Source organism: Athene noctua, chromosome 2 (genome assembly GCF_965140245.1).
Source record: "Athene noctua chromosome 2, bAthNoc1.hap1.1, whole genome shotgun sequence".
Classification (NCBI taxonomy): Eukaryota; Metazoa; Chordata; class Aves; order Strigiformes; family Strigidae; genus Athene; species Athene noctua.
In genome coordinates this window covers 32,132,023-32,158,579 of record NC_134038.1, presented here as the reverse complement: position 1 = coordinate 32,158,579, position 26,557 = coordinate 32,132,023, and the positions used below count along the sequence as shown (strand labels likewise).

The 26,557-nt window shown below is 44.7% G+C and overlaps 1 protein-coding gene across 1 annotated transcript in view; it reads right to left on the bottom strand.

Annotated features, from left to right (window-relative positions):
* The window catches only part of ZNF704 (zinc finger protein 704), a 249,314-nt gene extending 224,182 nt beyond the window's left edge, over window positions 1-25,132 (bottom strand). Inside the window, exon 1 of the mRNA XM_074898788.1 lies at window positions 24,993-25,132. The gene's annotated coding sequence lies outside the window, so the exon portion shown is untranslated. The remainder of the gene's footprint in view (window positions 1-24,992) is intronic.
* Window positions 25,133-26,557: the final 1,425 nt, after the last annotated feature.

Sequence of the window (26,557 nt, the reverse complement as noted above, 5' to 3'; positions counted from 1 at the left end):
TTTGGAACCTCAGATGTTTACAGTGTCCCTCTGTATTGTTTAGCACTGGCGAGCACTGAAAGACAGTGAAAGACCAACAGTGAGATTACTATAATGGCATTTCCTGAAGATACGACATGAGCTTTGATTAAGAATTTCATGTTGAAAACCAGGATTGAGCAAGAACTGAAATGAAACGGGTGGTGATTGGGCAGATAGCAAGATGTACCTGTGAATTATGCAGGGAAGCTCCGCAGAAAGTAATTCTTCATTTCACTTCAGAAACGCCCTAAAACCTGATCTTTCCTGATCTGCCTCAGGTTTCTGAGGAACAAAGCACTGACTGCTTGTACAAACATAAGTTAATGTTCCAGATGAGGCTACAGGAGTTATGTGGTACATATGGGGCAAGTTCATACACAACCACCCATGTGGACAGACAGTGAGACAGCCGACATGAGTATTTCCTAAGAACAAAGATGACCTTTACCCATCTTTATGAATCTGGATGGAGGGGTGACTTGGTCACTAACTCTACCCTGATCTACAGTGATAGGGTAGGCAGTCTGTATGTAGGAAAGGGCTACCTCAAATGACTTTCTTCTAACCTCCTCCAGAGCAAGGGGAGCAGTGACTGAGGCAAATGTGGTCTCACAGGCATGGCTTTTGTTAACCTCATGGTCTGCTCTGTATTGTTGGCACAGGTGAATTCCACTGCACAGCCAGTCAGTGTCCAGACTGTAAAATATTAGAACAGACTAGACTAGAACAGAACAGAATAGAATAGTTCAGTTGGAAGGGACCTACAGTGATCATCTAGTCCAACTGCCTGAGCAATTCAGGGCTGACCAAAAGTTAAAGCATGTTGTTAAGGGCATTGCTCAAATGCCTCTTAAACAGACAGGATCGAGACATCGACCACCTCTCCAGGAAGCCTGTTCCAGTGTTTGACCACCGTCTCAGTAAAGAAATGTTTCCTAATGTCCAGTCTAAACCTCCTCTGGCACATCTCTGAACCATTCTCATGTATCCTATCACTGGATACTAGGGAGAAGAGATCAGCACCACCCTCTCTACTTTCTCTTCTCAGGAAGCCACAGAGAGCAATAAGGTCATCCCCCCGTCTCCTTTTGTTCAAACTAGACAAACCCAGAGCCCTCTGCCGCTCCTGACAGGACATGCCTTCCAGCCCTTTCACCAGCAAACAGCTGGCAAAATCAGCTGTATTTCAAGTGACTCTATGTGATATGCAATTGTGGGGAAAAGCAGATGAGAAATAAGCACAGTGCTCCAGGCTCACCTGTTGGAAATGCAGCATTCCCCCAAAAGTGCTATGTGGCACGTGGACCCTCCTACTATGGACCAGAACATGCTCCACTGCAGAAAAGGGTACAGACTGTCTCTTCCAGCCCGCATTTCTCCAGACACTAGAGGAAGCCCTGCTGAACCATGATTCCCATGGCTGCACGTTCCTTTCTTGTTCTCCCTCTGAGCAAGGACTGACACGCATAGCTGCTTTCTGATGGTTACACGCAGGTAACATGCCAAAGTGGCAGGCAATTCACAGAAGGCTGACGTTGGCTCCATTAGTTAACTTTCTGTACTCACAAGAATAAGCTGAATCTTATTCCTAGAAATTAAAGGAAGGTTTGGATGGAGGATTGCTGGTAGGTTCACATGCAACACTGCACACTGAAAAGAGAAGTCTTGTCAGGTTGCTCAATGGGATACTGCAAACACGTGGGCAAGCACGAAGCCAACAGTAGTGGGAAACAAAATTGCTACGCTCTTTGAGAAAGAACCTCTACAGTCAGGAAAGACTTCAATTAATGTCAGCCTAATCATCTTTTACATGTTTCAAAAAGTAGTGCATAGAACCTCCAAGAATCCAAACAGACTGTAAAAGAAATTAATGAAGTTGATTAACACATCCTTTTCCTTCAGTCCCTTTGTACTTGCTATGTTCTCTACATGGATACTCTTTATTTTCATTTCCCTCCTCAACAGCGACAGATATAGAAGGTGGATAGGTTTAATACTGCCAAAGAAAATCTGGTGTACACATGTTCAGTGCAGCAGGAGGAAATCAGCTCTCTCTAACATCCCAGAAACATCACCTGTCACTCTGAAACAAAGTGGTGTCTCAGGGTAATACTGCACTGGAGTAATTCCCATGCTTTGATAATCAAAGGACTCCTCCTAGTGTTATCTTCCATCTGCCAGAGAAGAGATCACAGAGATAGACTTTCCAGCCAGATGGAGTCACCAAAAATTCTCTTCATCTATCAGAAAGCTCAGACATAACTGAGATGCACTCATTCATATTCTCCTGCTCACCCTCCTGCAAATACCCAAAGATAAATTACTCAGACAAACTCAGATTTAGACTTTAAATGTCACAGGCAAATCTTATGCAGCTCATTTTTCCTTTCACTTTTTTTCCTGGCATGAAAGAATTATTCTTACTAACAATTCACTGAGGATTGTGTTTACCTTTTACTATCTGGAAAAAAGTACAACATGACAGACAGACCTTGTACAGTATGAGGCTGGCAGAACTTCTGAGTTTATCCATTAAAAAGCCAGAAATCTATTTCAATAGTTGTGAATTTTCTGCAGTATTGCCAACCCTCTTCTGGATATCAGCATCACAGTCTGACCCTTCTATAAAATGGAAAGGCTATGGTGATACAGGGTACTGTAAATTGTGAGGTGTCTTTTTTTTTTTTTTTTTATTTATGTATATATAACTAGTCTTGGAGCAAGGATGATTAGGATATATATATAAAAATAAATAAATATATGTTTATATACACATACACATGGAGTCCTACCATCAAGGGACTCCCAAACAAGCTCCGACTCCAAAGCGGGGCTCTCACTCCCTGACTGACTCTTACAAGTCACAAAGGCAGGCAGTAATTCACTGCTCACACGTCTCCTTCTCCTTGGACAAGTGACTCTGCTGGGAACCTTGTAAAATTTGCAGAATCATATTAAATCTTCCCCAAGACTACATATTTGCCAACATGTTGAGAAAAAGGACTTGGAAGACTGTAATGGCATTTCCTGATGATAAGTACCAGAGGTGAGGCTGGCAGCAGTGCTGCTCATTACAGCTATTTGCCACTTTCCCCTTTTCGGACCCACTTTCAGCTGTTAAAAAATGCAGCCTCTTGCTAAATGTCACTTCAGGTATCTCCATTAAAATGATGCACATGTTGCCGAAAATAAAGACAAAGAGAAGTATTTTTCACTGCCCAAGTTAAAATGTCTTGGCATCCTTTTTCTTTGACAAGCTCTAGTATTTTTACTCTTTGAAGCAGGGATTTGACATGACCTAGGAAAAAGTATGTCTGAGAGATACTTTTTACTGCCTTCTGAAATAGGAAAGGTGTAATCCTGTGAAAACAGGAAAAAGAGTGATGAAACAGGAGAAGAGTAAGGAAAAGAGGGGAAAATTGGGACTGAGAGGTAAGTGAGGAAGATGATGGATGAGCATAAGCAAGGAAAGTTGGCTGGGGAGTCAGAGAGAAAAGCAGGATAGAGGGTGAGATAGTCGCTCTAAGCAAAAGCTAAGCAGAAAAAAAGGGTGAAAAAGGAGAGTGAGATCAGAAACTATTTGGATGAGAACAGGGTGAGCTGAGACCCATCCAACATGCAGCTGGTACAAAGGGAAATCTGCATTGGCTTGGCAGAGACAGGAGGACACAGAGCTGAGGCTGCAGTAACAGAGACCTGAGAGTTGTATGGGAGGCTAGAAACAATGGGGAGTCAAGCAAAAGACAGGAAAGTAATATAAATCCATTTGGGCAAAAAGAGAAAATGGACAGACTGCTAAAATAGGAAGCTATGGATGGAAATACACCTAGGAGACTTGTAAAAGTGGGGAAAACAGGCAAGAATAAGGCTTAGGAAAAGACAAATGACATAGGGGAAGAAAGAAACAGGTCTAGTCAAAAGGAGAAGGTCAGAAGAGACCATCTTTTGTCAGAATGATGCAGAAGAGTCTGTACCATTAAAGCATACTCCCCTCCAGAGCAAAGTCCACGAAGGAGCATAGGTACGCAGCCACAGTAAAATATACACTTTGGGGACAGCTGGGCTAGAACATACCTTTTGCTTTACCTCATTTCTCAGCTCTGCTGGCACCAATAGCACAAAGCAGTAGAGTAATAAAATGGACTGATATTACAGGGTAATTATTTCAAAATACGAAATGGTAACACTCTGTGCCTGTTAATGATGTGATACCAGTTTGCATAAGCTATGGATTTTGTTCAAATTGTCTTCTTTAGACACAGCAATGACTCAAGGGTCTGCCACAGGGAGTCCTTACTCCCAGTGGAAAACCAGACTGGCCTGCCCCATAATCTCTGACACTCAGTGTCTGCCAGAGGCTGTGAGGACTCAGCTACAGCTCTGCAGCATGTTGACGCCTCCCATCCTTGATTGTACCTCAGGTACAACCATAGGGGTGGAATAAATGCCCCTCAACTTCTGCTGGACAAGACAGGGACAATGCTGGCAGACTGCAGAATAAAGAGACAAACAAGATGGGTGACCAGATCTTTTTGGTGCTTGTGATGGAAGGATAAAAAATTCTCACTGAAGTAAACAAAAATCTGAAACTTGCCAAGCAATATTCAGGCACTCTTGTCACTATGCCCCTCCCCAGGTTTCCTGGTGAAGCAGGGATGTGTGGGGCTTCCTTTGAACCCCACACTCAGATGCCATCCCTGCAGAACCATGTTGCAGGGGAGGAAGAGAGACAAGAGGCAGGACACCCGCCTCGGTCATGCCCTGATCAGTCACACGCGCTGTATACCCACATCCAAGTGCTCCTGGGTCCACTGGTCTAAGTGTGCCCTTAGTTATTTCCATGGTAACTGGCAGGTACACAACCACCCTCCCTTCATGCTGTATTCTCTTTGTGCATTTTAATTCATGGAACTGGCATGCAGAGTCCAGGAAAAAATGACAGTGAGATTTACTTCTTTACTGAAAAAGCTGCAGAGGTGGTGTTGCTGATGGCTGCTGCTAGAGTTATAGGCACATCAGGTTAAAATACTGCGCTGAAAACCTTTCCCATGACCCGCTACGGAAGTAGTTTTTAAAGCAACTCAGCAATACACTTAGATGTCAACAGCAGCCTCTTAGCAACTGGGAAAAAAGTGTGTGGGGGAGACTTCACCGCTGCCTGATGCAGTCGTTCCAATAAAGTCTAATTTCATATAATCAGCTAGAGCAAGTTCAAGGGAAGGTCTGGTGTAGGGAGGGAGATAGGAGAGGCAAGAGAATACGCAGCAGTCATCCAAAACCATAAAAGCCAATTTCCTGGTATTCCACATACCCATGAACGGGGACTTCCATGCCCAAATCACCCTTAAAGCCTCAGGCAACATTTTTTTCAGTCCTCACTTTAGCTAGAGAAGTCCAACTGTTACAGATACTGAAACTGTACGACACAAAAAGGTATCCGGCAAGAGTTTAACCATGTGCACCTTGAAAGAAGCGCAGGACAACTTGAGCCTCCCCTCTTACTCAGAACACTGACCAGTATAAAACACACACTATTAACAGCGGTATCTAATTTATGGATTTTCAGAATAAATTAAACAGCATAAGCTTATAAAAGCTTTCTCCCAGAATTTCCCCATGTCCTGCAGGGTAGTCTCCAACAACGTGTGATCTGGTTCACAGGTCTTGAGCTAAAAAAAGAGGTGAGGTTACTGTTTCCTATCTCCAGAGACCTTTCTGTAGCAATATCCCAGTAAATCTGAGCCACTCCTTGCCTTGAGGCTGTATCGCTTACTTCTGAAACAAAGAAACCAATTTCAAAAACTCTGGTAATTTTAGGAGTGTTTTATATTAACGAGGGAGTAGGTGATTTCCTGCAGATTCAAGAACATTGTTGCTGCAGCTTCTACCACTTTTTGCTTTTTTTTTTTTTTCTTTATCCAAAGGCTGATCTGCTACCTCAAACTGCTCCCTTCCCTACATGGTCCAATGCAATGGTAATAGACTAAAGGTCTCAATGTTCCTCTGTAGTAATCTCCCATACCAATCTCATTTTAGAAGAAAATAAATACCGTAAAGAACTCTCCTCATAACAGAGGGATTAGTGGACTGCAAATTATTCCTTTAAAAGTGAGATACAGTAAAATGAAACTAATAAAATAGCTAGTGGCACAACAGCCAGAGTGCACTTTTCTCCAGCAGCCTAGACCCAAGTGCAAGGCACCAAGGGTATGTGATATATTTAAGAATATTACTCAAACCCAGTTTTCTTTACCTTCCTCCTAATGGCCCAGCACAGACCAGCACTAAGTTGCCTGTGGAACAGAGAGCACAGCAGATATCGTTGCACACTATGATCTTAGCAGCCTTGACTTTAATTAGGCAGCACAGTTCAGAGCCAGTTCAAAAAAGGTGTCTTGCTAAGAAAATACCCTGCCTCTCAGCCACAGAGAGCTTGCTTGAGAAAATCTGCAGACAGAGATGAAAAATGTAGCAATTTAAAGGAGCAAAACTGGACAGTCAGAGCAGTTACCTTTTATCTGAAAATGATTCATGAGACACCCCTACAAAGTGTCAGACAACAGCAAAGCAGTTCATCTACTATTGATAACCCAGCATTCCCAAGCCATCAATAGCCATTTGAGTACTCCTAAAGTAAATTCAGCTTCATTGTCATTATTTTCTGTATTGAAAGACTGGGGACATATTCATAGATGTTTACGCAATGGCAAGAGAGCAGAGTATTGTATGTTTTATTACACTACGAAAGCAGAATACTGTTCAGGCACTGCTAGTGTATAATTTCTGTCTCTCTAAAAGCTGGAAGGCAGTCATTAGCATCCTGGATCTGGCAAGTTCATATTATCTATCTGATAATTATAGAAAGATGGAGAAGCCTTCAAAAAAAAATACCCCCCAACTTCTCCATTTACTACACACCTGATCAAAATACTATCACCACTACCTAAATTAGCACATCTTTCCCATAAACCATTATTCAGAACACATTAACATTAGTATAAAAAGCATTAAATAAATACTAGAGGCCATACCAATGACATTTTATCTTTTCTTCCAACTTCAAAATATAAAACTATGCAATGACAACCTGAAGGCAGGAAAACACTATTGAGGGTGATGGCAAGCTAGGCTACATGGTAATTTGTCAGGCTTTACTAGCACAAATGAACACTACAATATAGCTCTAGTTTTTCAAAATACATATACCATTAGTCAATGCTATTCATACTGCAGCAGCGTCAACACGCTAAATACACACCAAAGGATAATCCCATCCTCCAGAGACTGCTGTAGAAAAGGACAGAAAGATGAGAGACAAGGGAGCGGGTTAGGGAATATATATGCATATGTATACGAAGTAATTGGGATGACTGGCATGTGTCTCATTATCTCATTTATTCATGCTTCAGGTAAAGGGGAGACAAGGAGGTGCCAGGAAGATTGCAGAAGCTGGGTCAAGATGGCTACAAAAGGAGCTGCAAGAATAGAAAGAGAAGTCAAACAGAGCACTGAAAGTGAGGCCAGGGAGGAGAGACCATGAATGAAGAGGTTCAGCCAAAACCAGTGATCGGGAATAAAAAAACCCCTTCATATTGTATAAATGCAAAGCTAAGACCGCTGGGAGCAGAGGGGCGCAGAAAAAGTCTGTGAGGTGCTTTGGTTGCTCTGTTCTTGGGCAGGGGCTTCACACTCTCCAGCAGCTCACAGACCCCCAGTAAGCCCCACGTCATAGCCTGAATCACACCAACCGAAATGGCAGGGCTCCTTATCTTTCCAGTTTACACGCCATTTTAATTATGCCGGTTGTGCTGGCCCTCAGCGAGTTGTCCCCGCGGGGGCCGGCTGCCTGGCTCAGGGGCAGTACGGATAACTGGGGTGTCGCCAGGGAGCCCCCTTCGGCCCCTGACTCTCTCCCTGCCCCCGCCTGAGCTGCAGCACCACCGACCCCCACCCCAACCCCTGCCTGCTCCCTTTTCTTTAAAGAAGGCTTGGAGTTAAGGTAAGGCTACGAAGGCTGTAGAAAAAGCACATCAGCACACGCACCCTGCTCCCCACTAATTCCTGAAACTACATCAACAAACAAACAGATTCAATTACTGAGGTAGGTGCTAGCCCAATTCAAGGGGATTGGTACATGTTATAACAAGTTGCTGGAGTCACAGCCTGATCGCATTTACACGAAGAAATCATTTTATGCAAATCTCTTATCCATGAGTGAAGGCCATACAGGAGAGGAGAAACAGCACTGTACAGAGATCCATGATGCATGGCAGATGGGCAATTCAAGATAAATCATAGAGTTCAGGTATACAAGATATATAACCTGGGGAGAGAGTGTGTAGCTTCAAAGTAATGAATTATTTATAAATAATACAGCCTTCTCATAAAATATCCAAAAGGTCAGGCACCCATTTTCCCCATTATTTTTTTTCACTTCCACAAATCAGAGGGAAGCTGAAGATGAGTATCTTACCAAGAATGAGCTTGTTTTGGGGGAGGATTGACTTAGATGGTGGAGTTAGTTGGAGGCTCGCAGGCAGGATGGTAGGAACTAAAGGCAGAAGGACTGCTGTGCCCACCCACCTGGGAACAAAGCAGCAGAAGTCAAAATAGGGAGCCAGAGTGGACTGAGAAGAGAAACTGTCCCCCTGGAAGCTCACACCCTCCCAGGACTGTCACTGCCAGTCCGTTCAAAATCACCACTTGCTTTCTGCCAAAAATTTCAGGGTTTTTTAAGTGAAATCCAGTGCTCAGATTCACAAATCACAGCTGCAGCATCCATGCATGTGGTGTTTTCTGTCAGCAGTGCTGGCTCTTCAGGCTCTGGCTATGATCTGCACAACACATGTTGACATCTCTGTATTCAATTCTCCAGCTTCTTTCAGCACTTCTGTTGTGATACCTCAGTGGTCTGACACCATCTCATCTTCATTACCCAATGCAACAGCTGCCCAAATTCCCCTGCAATGACCAATTCAACCAACTTCTCACCTTTCTGATGTCCTGCCTGGTGACCCCGCATACCTACCAGCAGTCCTACAGGTATCCACCTTCTGACAGATATATACAAAGTTCATCATTTACTTTTGTGTTGCAGGCTCTTTGCTCTTCAAAGTCCTTTTCAGATCTTCATGTTCAGTTTGCATTCGATTCAACACAGTCTGACTGGGTTTTTTTGTTGGCATCATTAGGGGCAGACAGCCATATGCTTGAGGATATCTTTGTATCTTTTTAGTCTGAGTAACTCCTAACTTCTGTGCTTTGAGAAGACCACTGTTTCTGCTTGCCTGTGATGCAGATGCCTTATGTGACTTTTACAATGTGTTTTAGCAGCCTCCCATACCGAGCCTGAGGATACCAATTTTCTCCCTCCTGACTTTGTCCTGCTTTCAACTGGTCTGCTGTTATTCAGGTGTGGGAAAGGTACTTAAGTGTCTAAAAAGCCCTAGAAGTTAACAGATAGATATGTACACATGTAATTCAGACCTTTTCTGAAACTCTTTGAAGTCTTGGTGTGTATTTTCTTTGTATTACAAGTGGTAAGTTTGTCTAATACAACAGGAGTGTAACTCTGAGTTCAGTGCTCATGCTACACGTGCAGTATGGGGCAAATAAAATATATAACAGAAAAAAAAAATCTATTTATTTTCTTATTAGATAGACATATTAGCATCACTGTCTTGTACCAATTAGCTGCAATAAAAAGACAGAAATACCAGAGTATTTCTTCTCAGTTTTAGGAGTGTCGCATTTTTTACATGAGCAAAACTAAAAATAAACATATCTCTTGTATAATAAAGAGCAAATCTAGAACCAAGTGTCACTGTATCCATGCAATCATCTCTCTGCACCAGGGGTTTGCATGTATAATCCCTCTGAAGCCACAAGAGGGTATGAACATGCGAATTCCAAAGTGATAAGAATTCTACGTTATTAGTTATCATGGAAATCTTCTCAATAGCTATTGTTCAATGTACACTTTGGCCTGTCAACCTTTGCACTTTTTTGTCAACAATGAGGCTTGTTTCTGAACCTTCCTAAATATTTTAAAATTAATTAAAATGCTGTACAAAATCTGACCCTCTCAAACACTTCTTCTTCCCACACCACAGACTTTAGGTACCAAAACTAAAGAACAAAATCTCTTTTCTGTAGGAAGGAATATCTCTTTTGGTTAAACTTGTTCCTACCTAAGTCTACATCCACTTCTCAGGTCAGAGTTTAAAAGAAGACATTTTCACCCATTTTGCAGCTCACTGAGGTCTTAGTCACTCTATCACCACACATGCAGCTGTTTCCCTTTTAAGTCTGATATTGCAAATATATTCAAACCTTAAATGGTACCTAAGCTCTCATGCATGCCTTAATGGGGGAGGACCTGTGTTAAGGCTCGCATTTCATCCTCTCCTAAAATAGGAATGCTCCTTCTCCTTTGGGAAAATAAAAAAACTGACGTTAAGACTGCTCCTCTTTCGCCTCAGAAAACTTTATCCCTGACCTGGAAAGCCTCCTATAGTCTCCAAGGATTGCATTAGAGCAATAGTATTTACACTGAGATGGCAGCACCAGTGTATCTAAGATCAGGCTCTCTGTGAATTTTAAAAATCATGAAGACGAAACGTGTATGAAAAATGCTTCGGTCCTTATTTTGGAAACAGAGTGTCAGGGAATAGAAACAAATTGGGCATCAGTATTCAAAGGATAAGTCTACTGTTGCTGTCCTGTTGACAAAGATTAAAACTATGTAATTAATACAAAATCAGCTTGCAAGCCAGAATGAGGTGGCTAAGGTCACTGATAACAGCTCCACTGTCCCCGTGTGCATAAAAAGCAGCACATTTGGTGGGGTTTGTTTCCAGGTGGCTGTTAATTCACCAGGAAGAGGAAACACACAGTGGCACACTGTACAATTATGGTTTGCAATAAAAGCCCTCTCTGTATGTTCGTGTTGATAAAAGTCTCTGGCCTTGGATATGATACTGCTTAAGGCCTATCAGTGCGACAGCTAAGCTCAGCACCTCATCTGCTATTCCGTGGAGGCACAGGGGACATGGCACTAGCTACAAATGGCTCAGAAATGGAGTCAGTAAGAAATGGGCTTTAAAGGAAAGGAAATACTTAGAAAAAGCAAGAGATGAGGCTGGCACAATAAGCGTTATTTGACCAACATTTACAGGCTCAAGTTGCTGCAAAGAACGTGATTTTTCCTTATTTTTCACATACGTGGTCAGAACAGAGATGAAGTAACTGCTCTTTTGCACACATCTTGCAGGAACAGGAGACAATGACAGATATAGTGTCCCTGCTGTACAATCCAGGGAGCACATAAGAGATTTTCTGCTCTAGAAACTGAAGGTGAAAAAGCGGGAGTGAACTGAGAAGCAGACATAAGGTACCAAGAATATGTTGCTATCCTTTTGGTGAGATAAAAGAATCATTTGCAACTTTTTAAAGAAAAACCTAAAGAACTGTTATTTTAGAACAGGCTCTTTAAAAAAAAAAGTCTGCGAAGAAGGTGGCACAGAAGTAGTCCTACCACCATTCAGCACAGCTACTTAAGGTGTAGTCAGTGCCATCACAAAATCACAGGATGGTTGAGGTAGAAAGGGATCTCTGGAGGTCATCTGGTGCAACCCCCCTAGAGCTGGTTGCCCAGGACCATGTCCAGATGGCTTTTGCGTATCTCCAGGGATGGAGACTCCAACTCCTCTCTGGGCAACCTGTGCCAGTGCTCGGTCACCCTCACAGTAAAAGAGTGTTTCCTGATGTTCAGAGGAAACCTTCTGTGTTTCAGTTTGTTCCACTGCCTCTGGTCCTGTCATGAGCACCACTGAAAAAAGCCTGGCTCTGTCCTCTTTGCACCCATCCTTCAGGTATTTATATATTTAGAAGATTTTCCCCGAGCCTTCTCTTCTCCGGACTGAACAGTTCTAGCTCTCTCAGTCTCTCATATGACAGATGCTCCAGTCCCTTAATCATCTTCATGGCCCTTTGTGGGAATCCCTCCAGTATGTCCACGTCTCTCCTGTACTGGGGATGCCAGAACTGGACCCAGCACTCCAGGTGTGGCCTCACCACTGCCGAGCAGAGAAGCAGGATCACCTCCCTCTACCTCCTGGCAGTCCAGGACACCATTCAACTTCTTTGCTACAAGGGCAAATTGCTGGCTCAAGTTCAACTTGGTGTCCACCAGGACCCCAGGTCCTTTTCTGCCAAGCTGCTTGCCAGTCAGTCAGTCCCCAGCACATACTGGTGCCTGGGGTTGTTCCTCCCCAAGGACAGGACTCTGCACTTCCCCTTGCTCCTGATACCTATAACTCACAAGTTCAAATTTTGGATGTGGGATAACTTCTAGTAGCTCTCTGTAGCAGAGCAGAAGGTTACATCCCCAGGACCACACTGATCAGCTGGGGCCATCCACAGGTACAGCTGCCCCACCAGAAGCCAGACTCTTGTCAGCATGTAAAATGAGCTGTGATCCTCAATCCCTTGTTGGCTATATCTTCCAGCAAGCTCCACTTTACAGCCTGCACCATACCAGTATATTGGGTTAGTGTGGTAAGGTTTTGGTAGCAGAGGAGCTACAGGGGTGGCTTCTGTGAGAAGCTGCCAGAAGCTTCCTCTGTGTCTGATAGAGCCAGTGCCAGCCGGCTCCAAGATGGACCCACTGCTGGCCAAGGCCGAGCCCATCAGTGGTGGTGGTAGCGCCTCTGGGGTAAATGTGTTTAAGAAGGGGGAGGAAAACCCCATGGGGGAACACCAGCAGCTGGGAGAGAGGAGTGAGAATATGTGAGAGAAGCAATTCTTCAGGCACCAAGGTCAGTGAAGAAGGAGGGGCAGGAGGTGCTCCAGGCGCCGGAGCAGAGGTTCCCCTGCAGCCCGTGGTGCAGCCCATGGTGAGGCAGCTGTGCCCCTGCAGCCCAGGGAGGTGAACGGTGGAGCAGATCTCCACCTGCACCCCGGGGAGGACCCCACAGCAGAGCAGGTGGATGTCTGAAGGAGGCTGTGACCCTGTGGGAAGCCCGCACTGGAGCAGCCTCTTGGCAGGACCCATGGAGAGAGAAGCCCACGCTGGAGCAGGTTGCTGTCAAGACTTGTGACTCCGTGGGGGACCCACGCTGGAGCAGTCTGTGAAGAACTGCAGCTTGTGGGAAGGACTCAAGTGGGTGAAGTTCATAGAGGCCTGTCTCCCATGGAGGGGACCCCCATGCTGGAGCAGGGGGAGAGTGTGAGGAGTCCTGTGCCTGAGGAGGAAGGAGCAGCAGAGACAACGTGTGTTGAACTGACCACAGCCCCCATTCCCTGACCCCCTGTGCTGCTGGAGGGGAGGAGGGAGAGAAAATCGAAAGTAAAGTTGAGCCTGGGAGGAAGGGAGGAGTGAGGGGGGAAGGTTTTTTTAGGAGTTGGTTTTATTTCTCATTATTCTCATTGACTGGTAAAAAACTGATTTCCCCAAGTCAAGTCTGTTTTGCCTGTGACAGTAATTGCTGAGTGATCTCCCTGTCCTTACATCGACCCACGATGCTTTTGTTGTATTTTCTCTCCCCTGTCCAGCTGAGGAGGGGAGCGACAGAGCAGCTTTGGTGGGCACCTGGCATCCAGCCAGGGTCAACCCACCACAGTCAGCAACCCCTAATTTAAAGCTCCATAAGCACCGAATTACCAGACTATGATTTTGGAAGTTAACCCTTTTCTGTACCAAACACCCATCACTGCCAGGGCTGAGGGACAAAAATCCACTAGAGAGGATCATGCAGGAAAGTGAGAAAAAGGCAAGTTTAAGTTTGCAGCACATGCCTTCAGCCACAACACTCCTCTACTGCTAAACATTAAAAACATTCATTGCAGTAAGAGAAAGCAGCACTGCACTTCTCCCTGCCACCTCATCTTTAGCATACATTAATACCATTAATTTTTTTGCAAGAGTTTGCTGTTATCTGCATAAAATCAGGCTGATACAGACACACACCACAGGCACTGGAGTGTTAATAAAACCAGGTAGCTAGGTGGTTAAAAGGTATAAATCTCCCAGCTCTGGTCATTTATCTACAGCAATCTTCACACCAATTTTTCCTGAATTCATTCTTTCTAAGTGCCAGCTGCTGATGAACTGCAGGGAGCATGATTTTTATTAAATGATGAACACTAACATTTCAGAGTTACATCTCTGAAAATCGATTACTACTTATTGACAGATAGCTTAAGCACAGAAATTCCTGAGGGTTTTCTGGTTTTTTTTAATTCCTCTAGACTCCAGTGAAAGGAAGCCTTTTCTGTTTAAAGCTCTTGCTTTTTTAAAGCATCAGTGTAATTAATTATCCAGGCTAATACTTAATACAGAAAATACAAGTGCTCTGTGGAGCAGGGCACACATTGTGCTGGGTGAAACACAAACTGCAAAGACTTGGAAATTCTCCTTCACAGGGAATCACAGTGCTGCAACATATAATTCCTGACTAGTTCAGAAAACCAAGTGAAAACCAGTTTTCTCGGTTACTATGCTTCCTGAATAAAATATTATTTACTGCTGATTAAATCTGAGAACTCACACTAATTTTACCACTGTCCAAGAACTAATATTTCAGTAATTCCCACAGCTGGGACAAGCAAGGAAGTGACAAAAATCAACCAAGGGTTTCCAGGTCCCCAGACTGCCAACCATGAGGTCCCCATCTCCAGGGCTCTGGCATCCCGGGGTAGCTACACTCAGCTCCTTGGGCCACCTTGCTTCTGCACCAGGCCATGTCCCATGGTGCTGGATGACTCCAGCCTTCCAAGCTCTGTGCTCCACAGCTGGGGATGAAACTGCTAGGCTGCCTGCCTCCAGAAAACTCCCAAGACCCCTGCTGCTCCACGGTCTGGCACCTGTCCTACCCTGCCATCACCTCTGCAGGTGCTGAAACCAGGACATGGCCAGGCAGGTCCATCAAGGCCACCCACACAGTAGTTTGGGGGTCCCTTCACTTGTTTCACAGACCAGACTTCTCCTCCCAGGCCAACTACAGGTGTTGATGTGCCTGTTGGGAATCAACTGCATCACACTATTTGTGCCTGCTATGCCTGAGCACTGAATAAATGGGAAACACATAAATGCTGAGTTATTGGCTACCTGCCTGATTTGCCGAGTAAATAATTTAGCTAACTTCCTCATAATAACAATCCCCCGTTTTGGTGGAAAATCAATCCTCTGCTTCTGGGCTAGTTTGCTTTCTCCAGTACTTCTCTAGAGCTGTTTTTAACTGAACCTGTTGAGGAGGATGGTAACAATCACCCGGAAACCAGCATCCATCAATTCATTGTAACTGGTCAGACCCCACAGCAGAGCCAGACATCATTTTTTTGCCTACCATTTATGTGACTGTTAACGCTAATAAATTCTTGTGTATGTGCTTTCCAGAAATGAGATGAACTTGTTAGGCAAAATTAAAGATGGAGTTACAAGTGAGTAAGGGCTTCAGGATTCACTCACGCAAATTAAAATATATAATTGATACTGAAATGTTAATCAAGAGTATGAAATTAAATCTTCATGTTAAGAATGGAAAAAAAGATTAATTCTTGCTATCACTTGAGTTGATATAATTGACTGAAACAACAATTTAAAAGATTTGATAAACTGTCCACCCAAGATACACTGGAAAACTGAAGTGTTGTACCTCCAAACAGCTAGCACAAAAACATTTCCCAATACACTGGCAAATTTCATGTACTAAACTGCCGGGAATAATTTTTCCAAATTCAGCTACACTGGCAACACCGAAAGGTGACTATATGTATGCATCCCACTTGACTACCGAGGACATAGTTAAGAAAACAGATAAAACACAAAGGAAAGAAAATCACATTAGGAAAATCAAACTTCATTAACAGATAATATTTGAAGTATAGATTCATTACAGGTGGTCTAAAGGTGACAGTTTACCTCATGTCCACATGCATAATGTCACATGCTACTACTCCCTTGAGTGATTAATTAATCCACACAGAAAAGCTCTGCGACAGGTCACATCACAAGAGTCATGAAATGGAGGTCACTGTGCCAGCTAGCAAATGACAAATTAAAAAGGGAAAAAAAGGCAGAAAATGCTCTTTATACTCTCCACTTCACTATGAACATGAGGGATTTATTTCACTAATCCACGGCTGGCTACTTGGAGCTGCAGAGACAAAGAGAAATATCCAATTTTCAAATCCCCTCCAGCCACATAAAGGTAAGAAAGAAGAGCACTTCTGCCCACACTGAGCTGTTATTGCACCACTGTCTGCATTAGGCCAACACCATTTTCTGAAAAGGCTAAATTAGAGGAAGGCACATGTCACAAACGGCTTCCTCCTATAACTAGGACAGTCAATTAAGATGGCCAAGATAGTGGCAAAACACACCTTTTTATGGCATGCTCATTTGTAGTTTATTTTCCCTGCCTGATTACAATGTTATATCCCTATGTGAATAGTGTGAGGGGGAGTAACTGCACAAGCAACCTTGCCTAACCAAATATGAGCTTGTTCAGACTATTTAATCAACCTTCTGAGGGAAAAATCAGTGTCCTTTGTAAGAAAGTATACTAAAAATGAGGCAATATTTGACAGTACCTGAAAGTGTGAATCAGAATACACCTACCTTGTTTGGGCTTTCTGTATTTTCAAGCAAAGGCAAGCAAATCTATAAAGCCTCTCATCTAATGTTTTAGATTAATAAATGACGCAGCTATAAACAAGAGAGCCCCAAACTTCCATGATGTGAGCTCAATTATTTTGCATTTAACAAGAGTAAAATAAAATGAAATTAATTTAATCTCTGTAATTGCCAGACTAAATGACACACACAATCTTGCCTATTACAACAGATCAAAACAATACATTCACATTTACATTTACCAAAGCATTGTAAAAAGTGTGATTTTTACCCTGAATAGCTTTTCGTGATGTATTAGTTTCCAACCCTGGAAAAGTACCTACCAAACACTGCAGCAGAGATCATGGAGATCATGCTTTCCTCCACAGCTAGGCTCTGGATCAGAGCTACTTTTAAGCTAATGTCTATGACAGCATTTCAAAATAAAGTGAAATTGTATTTTGGAATGTGTTTGGTGAATATTCCTTAATAAAGTAAGTCTGCAGGCTCTAACAGTCTGAATGTTGGTCTGTGCACTCTACTTAGAAGGAGAAGTAGCCATTATTTATTAAAGGAAGAAACTTCTGCTGGCAATGCAATTTGTTAGGATATCAGCGTCAACACCACCAGTAGCAAATTCTTCAGTGATTTCTTCGGCAACTTCTTCCTGCATCTCCCTTACACTCTCAGGCTCTTAACCCAGCGTGCCTGGGTAGTAGCAGGTAAGAGCGCTTGGTGTAGGCACCAGTGCTCCTCTGCACCCTTCATCCCCAAATCTGTGCCCCTCTTCCACTGCTCTTCCTAACACCTGCTCCCATTGCACATCTGACCCTCCCCATTAACTCTCCCCCACCATGGCACAATCCCCAGAAGAGGACTTCAGGTCATCTTTCTCTGTTTATCTCTTCCACTTTGAAATCACTTTGCTTGGATGTGAGTAACAACTCATGATCATCAGCACCCCAAGTAAGGTTTCTCTACAGCTCTGTACAGTGGCACTAACCCTTTCATACATCTCTGGAAATCGCCTGCCTGAGGCAACCGAAGATTTTTCCTTTGCCATTTTTGGGGGCCACAGCCCAGTGGCAGCTCACAGCCATGTGGCAATAAGCATATCCAGGTCTTTCTCTCCTTTAGTCACTTCTGAACAACGAGTCTCTAATCCCTTTGGCTTCAGCTGCAAAATTTCCATTGATTGATAATGGATTTTCCACTGATGTAGAATCAGGCACTTCGTCTACACCACTATGAATTAACAGAAGAGAGCTCAGTTAATCCTTTATAAGAAAGCTTAATCTTTTGGTTTATAGAAGAAGGAGCTAAAGCCCCATTTTCTCCAATATCAGCTAGAATGTGATTATTATTTCAGAAAATTTTTCTCATTTTATTTGATCAAAACCAGTGGTTTTTTGGAAAACACAAATCCAGACAACATCACAGATGCACACTTCTGCCAGGTAAAAAGGAAGAGTTTGAGCTATGAATCCTGACGCTAAAAGCTGGGCTCAGCACTCTGGGACTTACAGGTACTCCATAGGAAGTGCTGTCATCTGGAAACAGCAGACTGACAAAGCCTTTATGGCATTCACCTTTCAATTAAACAAGAGTAACATCTGAAACCTCACATTAAAATAGCTGCAAGATATGTTAGGGTTCTCTCTCAATGATGTGATTTGAACATTTCCTGTACATTAGCAATAGTTAGGGCTATTAAACTGCAAGCAAGTATTAGCACCTTTAAAGACTGTTACAGAACTTAGCTAATAACTCTAAAGCAATCAAGTCATCAGAAAGATGAACTGATCCTACAGTAAGACATCTCTTCCATTAAAATTAGATTTTGTTAGATCAACTCAGATACACTTTATTAAGTCAGTGGGTAGCAGAATGGCTCTTCCTTTCTGCAGGAAAGGAGACTCATCACTACACTTCAATGTCTGGTAAACAGGAGCTCAATCCTGCAAACCCTTGCTCAAATGAGAAACCACTGCTCACAAAGACTTGTCCTATTGCATCAACAGTCTGAGCAAGGATACTTCACAGCAGTAAAATCTTGAGAGATCAAGCCCAAATATTACAGTTGTAATTGGTACTACACACCAAATGGCCCTTAATTTGACATCCTATCCTACAGTGCACTAGATGCAAACATTTCACTGATTTAGTAATTCATCATAAGCACTGCTTCTATGCTAGGATGAAAAAAAGTCTTCAGTACGGTAGCTAAGTGGTTCCTCTAAAACACTGGAATGCCACATATCTCCATAGGACAATAAAATGTTTATCTTTTGTCATGCATTTCATTGCTGCTGTTTAGTTGTGTGACCTTTTGAAAGGAGCAGTGGAGGCTGACATACACCTTCATTAAAGCAGCACCTCCTTCTTCCTCCCTGCCTGCGAGAACAATGAGGGAGGGAGGGAAGAGGTGAGCAATCCACGAAGTAATGAAGAGATTTTGTTTCAGAGGGTTATCAATTATTTATGAGTAAATCCCCAGATGAACACATCCGAAGCTGAACAGTTTTTAATACGTTTCACTTCTGTACACATGGCACAACATAACCAGATGCGAGCTAAATTGGATGTCTGACTATTCGAGGTGTCAAATAGTGAGTTGAATCTAGACTTTAGTAAATCACTGTCAACGTTTTTTAAAGTACAAGTCTCCTAGATTTAAGGCTCTTTCACAAAATTCCTCCAACACTCACAGAAATCATTCTTTATAGTATTTCCCACTCATCGAGATCTCAGCAAAGAAAAGGCTCATACTGAAGAACTTCTGTAATTATGCTGACATAGTTGTCAAAATAGTCTAATATTTAAACTCTTATAAGCATATTGCCCAGCTTTGAAAGGAATTTTATTCCATAATGGAATGAAATGGACCTGAACTTTTCCTATTAAGAAAAGATAAGACCAAGTTATGGTCTTTTTCTCCAAAACAGGGTTTATCCTTTTCAAAACAAAGCACTTGTTTCTAAAGTAAAATTGGTTTATAACTGTGCTTTTTAAAGAGAAGATCCAAAGACACTTTCTGTGATATGGCAAATATAAACATTATATTGGTCTTCTTCATAAACATTACAGGTCAGTCTTCTTCATAAAACAAGGACAGTGAAATTAAACAGTTGTATTTGCTGGGCACGCTTTCCACGAGAAGTCATTCATCTATTTACAAATGCTGTCATTGAAAATAGTCATCCTGAAAGTCTCAAAATGAAGCCAAATCCACTGTCATGCAGTGAACATCCAGATCTGCAGAACTGTTCTTTGAGCTCCTCTTTCCCACAGCTTCCAACCAACAAGATGCTGCCAAAGTCAACACCACCACCACAGTCATATTTCAATGGCTGTGTCTACAGCAGCTGTCACAGTGGCCCCAAGGCCACCTTTAACAGTGAATTCAAATACCCTGTGAACCCAGAAACCAGGCTGGGGCACCACCAGGACGTGCCCTGCAGAGCAAGCCCCCATGGCCCCTACCTTAGCGTCCAGCCAAGCAGTGCGCAGGCTGCCTGCAGGCAGGCTACCAGCTGTCCCACACTCTGAGGGGCTCTCTCAGTGCAGCCTGGGCTCAGCCACGGGGTGCAGAGCTGGGCAGCGGCTGAGGGAGAGCAGTCAGCAGCCAATGCAGGTTCCCCAGCCTCTTGAAGCCTCATCTGCAAGCTGCCTTCCAAAGGGATGAGTTCAAGGAGAAGCTCATCAAATAAGGTGTTTCAAACCACATGCTGAACAAGCACTTTCTGCCTTTTTTGCAGAACAATCACAGGAGAAGAGCCAGGTCTCTGGTGAACTCTCTGTCCCCTCAGGTTTTTGGGTAGCATGCACCCTAGCACCTCCACAGCTCCAAGAGCCAGCTCCACTCCCATACTAGCTTGGCTAGACTAAACTGCTCCAGTATCCAAAAAAAAAAAGCCACTTAGAAATCCATTTTAGATTTGTTTGCATTACTTTGGAGGGTTTGTTATATATTTGGATGAAAGGAACCCATTAAGTACATCTATATTTACTTCATTACAGTGTGGCTCTTGAAGTTAGATGAAAAGATTTACTCTGGCCAAGTTTGTTTATTCATCAGCATCAGCTAAGATATGTTTTCAAAGGCTCATCCTCATTGCATTTACATGAAAGCACACAGATTTTTTTTTCAATGGCTGCATCACATTCTGAGAGCTGGAAAAGGACAAAAGAAACTTTTGCGAGAATTACAAAATCAAGGATCAGCACAGGAACATTTCCTACCATTTCCAGTTATTTATGGGGGGGGAAAATAACCCACCCCTTCCTATCTGGAGTCATTCTTTCTCCCCCTGCAGATGTATTAACAGCCACAAACTGTAAGCGGATGGATCAATCACCATGCCCATAGCCTGGATAGCATTGACTGGCACCCTGCTTACCCAGGAACACCAGAAGTGAAGAGATAACACCACCTGAATTACAAGAGTTTAAGCAAATGTAGTCTCCCAAGTTTCTAATGTTTTCATCTGCACTTTGAAAAGAACAATTAAATTTTTTTCATAGTTGTGTTGAAGTAGAGCTTTTCGTAACTGCTAGCAAAGAAATACAGAAGAGCTCTTCATAACTGCTGGCAGTAGAAATACTGCCCACCACCAGCCAACCCCGGCTGTACAAGTCCTAGTTATTGCTGACAGGAACCCAAACATGACTTGGTACTTGCAGTCTTTAATATCAAAATTTTATCCCCAAGTTATGTAAATATTTAAATGACATTTATGGACAGTATCTTCTCTCGTGAGTTTACACTTTCCCATGGAAGACTTCCAGAATGATTAACAATGCTGATCTTTATCCTTCACACTGTCTATTCATTCATCCTTTCTAAAAGGAATACTGCTTACATACGACCCAAGAGGGCTGTAACAAGGCAGTATTTATCTGCCCTAATAATCTACCGCCACTGCTTTAATTAAAACTTGGTTATATCACATCCATGAAGCAGAGGAATGCTTCTCGTCACTCATCATTTTCACTTGCTAGCTGTGCCTGGGGCACCTTTACAGGAGCAACCTTTGGAGGTCCCACCACCCACAGCTTGCCCTCCCTAGCCCAGGTAACTGCAGGCACAGCGTTGTAAAAAACTGCTCCACCCACGGAAGAAAAGTAGTGTGAAACTGCAGCAGGGTTTGCAACCTGGGGCCTTGAGTGAGTCACCGAGCCCCTGCGGGTTCGTATTTACCCCGGTTCATGAGGAGGTCAGCACTGCCTAAGCAGCACATGGGGTTTTCGGGAGGTGAGGGGCCAGGGGGAAGGAGAGACCTACAGAGAAGCCACAGCACAGTGCAGCAATTCAGAGCGTGAAGGATACCAGGATGGAGTTGGGGGAACAGCAACCAAAAGGACATCTCAACTCCCTTCATTAATTTGCGGCTGAGTCTTCAGGTTTCAGCTTCTTCATCTGCACAGCAGGATTTTACAGGGCCTCCAAGAGCTTGTGCAAATCCACAGTGATTTCAAAGTCTAGAGTTTACTACTAGCGGTATTACACAAATGAGTGAGCACCGCTTGCCCTTTCCATGTTTTAATCAATGCAAGCAGTATCTGATGATATGAATGTTTAGAAAGAAACACGCCATTTCCCAAGGAAGAATCCATCCTGAACTTCTTCCAGACAAGACCTGCAACTGACAGCACCCCTGGGATGCAGGGGTGGGCAGCGAGCAGCCAGGGCAGCCCACCTGCGAGCTACAGGCTGTACAACCAGGGCCTCAGTCAGCACGTCGTCCCTGCCGGCTCCATGCCAGCCCGGGCCAGCAGCTACCGTTCATTCAGCAGACACTCAAACTTGGGAGGGGGCTCTCTCGGCCCCAGTTTGGCAACCTGTGGGAGAGGGTGAGTCCCAGCACACTCCGCCCCTTCACCCCACCTGGGCTCCCTGCGGGGCTCCCTCCCAACCGCAGCATGGCCACCAGTCCCAAGACATCTGCCCTCCTGACACTGCCACCACTCTGGGGCTGAGCCACCCTCCCGCCCCCTGCCCCCAGTCTGCTCCGCTCTCAACACCTGGAAGCAGAGCTATAGGAGCCTGGGTAATTTTATTTCAATGATTTATTGTTTCAATTAAGTGTTAAACAATGTTTTCAAGCTTTTTTGGTCTATTAATCTTATTCTTACATTGTGTTTTGCAGTTACAAATGATACGGCGTTGGAACTACTTAGAAAAAGCCTCTCCATTCTCCATTCCCATCCTTACTGGGAGGAAGAAGACTGTGTCCTGTTCCAGTCATTGAACTCTACAGCACTCTCCTACCGGCATCAATGAGCTGAGAAACAGATTTAACTCCTTTGTGTGTCAGTGAAGCCCACACCGCCCCAGGAAAGAGAGTTCCTTAACTAAATGCTACCACACAGCCAGTAAGGAAAACTCAATTGCATTTCTTGTGGATTCCTCAGAACAGTGCTTCTTAAAATATAAATTAGCTCTAGATTATCGAGCATTTCTTATTTAGGACTTGAAATCCAGTTGCCACTTTCTGATCAATAGAACTTTAATAGTAGGATAAATTTAGAGCTTAAGTTATCTAGTAGCAGTCATTTGTATACTATACGTGATCTAAAGCAACATTCACGTTCAAATGCCTGGTGATGAGGCTTATGTGGAGCACTGTGCCTTAAAATGCAATGGATTATCTGTTTCTTTTCCTCATTAAATGGCATTTCATAAAAGGAACTGAACAAAAGACAGGTGAGCTTGCTGAGTGTCATATCGTACATCCTTTACTCGTATGAGCAATGTGTTGCTTTCAGATCAGCTTCTCATTCAAAAGTTGCAGATCCCCATTGCTGACCTGAATATTGATTTTATGTTAATGAAATCCTGTGTTGAAATACTGGTTAAAGATAAAATTGCTCTTGTACTTCAGGCCTACAAGATGTTGCTCCTACTGTACTCACTGTTTGCTTTTTCAACGAGGGTGAAAGACACTCATCTCTTACAGGAGATGCTCCACAGGCTGCAGAATTTGGCCCTTGTTAAGTAAGGTAATGCCTGAATTAATCACTTTTCCAGTAAGGGGAGGCACTTTTGCTGTAATGAAGCTGTGCACCTCACATATAGGTATACTTATCAGGGCGACATTTTTAAAGATGTAAAATGAGAAACCCTGGAATTTGAGATTTCTGCTTCTGTATTGTCTAAGAGAAACAAATACAATGAATACTTCCATTTACCTACTGGGTATCTTTAGCAGTGCTTGCTTCTGCAAATTCTCTTAACAGACACTGCCCCGATCGTCATTTAACTGCAACACAGACAGACTCCAAGAGGACTGAGGAGGATTTGCTTCTGGTTTCACACAGCACACTTATTTTAAGTTTAATTTAATAAAATAAGAACCCTGGATAAAAGTTAATTGAGCACGGCTGCTACGAAGGGGGAAAATATTTTCTGCCAAAATTTTATCTTTGCTCTTTCTCTCTTTTTTTTTTTTTTTTTTGCATTTATCGCTGAATGGCTCAGTATTATTTCAAAGGCCATTCCTTTTACAAATGTAATCAACTCAAGTATTCACCACCACAGATGATATATTACTCTCCTCAAAACCAAATCTCTGAGGGACAGATTAGAAAGAAAGGTTAAAGAGCTCTATCGTTCAAAGCGTTATAGTTCAGACACCTATAAATCACTGTGTTTGTTTATTTAGATAATTGGGTCCATTAGAGTATGTAACATTTCAAGCTACACAACTTTCTGGTATGACGGTTTGCCAGTTTTTTCTGTCCCCTCTTAGAAGCACGAAGGGAAGTACATGCCCCACACAGCACACACGGCAAGTGATGTGCAAGCACAAATTAGTGCTTGCAGCTCTCTTCGAGATGCAGCCCCTGCTCTCACCCGGCCACCCCTCCCTCTTAAAGAGTTTCCAAGACCACGAGCAGATGCCACGGTGAAACAAACTGGAGACTGTCACCACGTAATGGGATTTGAATGAAAATATAGTTAAGCGGACTGCTGACCGACTCCCGCGGCACTCGGCGCCGGGCGGCGCGGGGAGGGAGCCCCGCCGCCGGGGGATGCCGCCGCGCTGCGCCCGGGAAGCCGATCCCGGGGGCCCGATCCTGCCGCCGCGGACTGTGCCCCGCACCTGTGACCGCCCCTGCCCAAATTATCCCCCAAATAACCCAACGGCCGCCGCGGCCGGACAGGGGCAGTCCTGCGGTGCGGTGCGCGGCGCGCCGAGCCCCGCAGCCCTGCGGTAGCTCCGCAACCCGCCTCCCGCAGCCGCGCAGCAACCCGCGCCCGCAGCGACAGCAACACACACACACACACACACACCCTGCCAAAAAAAAAAAAAGCCCACGGCCACGACAACTTCGCGCGCCGTCCCCAACTCACCGGGAGGCGCCGGCCCCGCGGAAAGGCGCGCCCGGGGATGCCGCCTCCCGCGGAGCGCTGCCCGCGGAGCGCAGCCCGCAGGGGCCGGCAGCGGCACGGCGAGGGGAGGGAGGGAGGGGAGGGAGGAGCAGCAGCAAGTTGCGGCGCGTCTCTCCCCTCCCTCCCTCCTCCTCCTCCTTCTCCTCCTCCCCCTCCCTCCCCCTCCTCCGCCCGGCAGGAGGGTCGGGGGGAGGCGGCGGAGAGGGATGGAGCGCGGCCGCGGAGCACGGCGCGGGCCGGCGCGCGGCAGTGCGCATGTCCCCGCGCCCGGCGCCGAGAGGCGGCCGATGCGGCGGCGGCAGCGCAGGCCCGCCGCCCCCTGCGCGCCCCCCCGCGCTCCGCAGCGCGCCTTTGCGGAGGCTGCGCGGGGCACGGCTGCCGCCGCCGCCGCATCGCCTTGCTCCGCGGGGGCACGGGGGCGCCGCGCCGCCCGCCCTGCACCGCTGCCGGCGGCCCCGGGCCGGGTCTCGGCCGCCCCCGAGCAGCGGGGAGCGCGGGTCGTGCCGCCGGCAGCGGGCGGAGGGCTGGGGCCGGCGGCCGGGGCTGAGCCGCTTGGCGGAGCCGCCACCCCCCCGCTGCCACCGCGACCCCCCCGGCTGCTGCATATGGGCGCCCCGTCTGCGCGCGTCTCGGCTGGAGGGTGCTCCGGTGGCCAGGCTGCGAAAGGAGGGAAAAAGGGCGCATCCCGGCGTCCTATTATTTTTTTTTTCTTTCCCGTTAAATGAGCATGACTAATGAAGACGGGTATTACGACAAAAGGGACCTCCGCGTAGTTATTGGTGGCTTTTTAATGTTGTACCAAGGTCTTTAAGTGAAAGAAATAACCATATTTTACATGGTCTAGGGAAGTGCAAGGACTTTGAGTGAAAAGCACTGTAAGAGCAAAGGCAGGAAAGACTGCAAAGGCAAAATGCCTAACGTAGATCTCTAGGGATTTTTTTTTTAGGGAAATTGCACAATTACCATAAGTTTCCACCCAGATGTAAGGACTGACCTAACACCCAGTGAGTTTCTTACTTCCTGAGAACAAGTTCAACCCCCGTGTTCTATTCTGCAGCAACACCGGTATCACATACGTGGCTGGCTCAAGCTTTGAGCCTGATTCTGCATTTGCTACTTACCAAGCAAGGATTTACCTATGCAGGGAAGTGTTGGGGGGTTTGTCTGCTTGTTTGGTTTTTGGTGGTTTTTTTTCTGTTGTGGGTTGGTTTTTTTGGGTTTTTTTTTTTGAATAATCCAAATACAGCAGTACCATCAGCATTTTCATTTTCACTTCATCTCTGGCAAGATTATAGCTCAGTTTATTATCCCCATGCACATCCAGCCAATGAATCCTCAAAGCTGATCTTCACATCATCTTTCGGTATTGCCAGCTGTTGGATTCCTCTGTTGATTTACTTGTTGTTTTGTTTTTATTTTTTTTTTTCTTCTGAGGTTTCTTTAAACTCTTTGTCCAACAACTTCTGTCCTCACTGGGTGACATAGTCCATGTAGAGTCCAGCCCATCTCTGTTTGTCCACATGGCT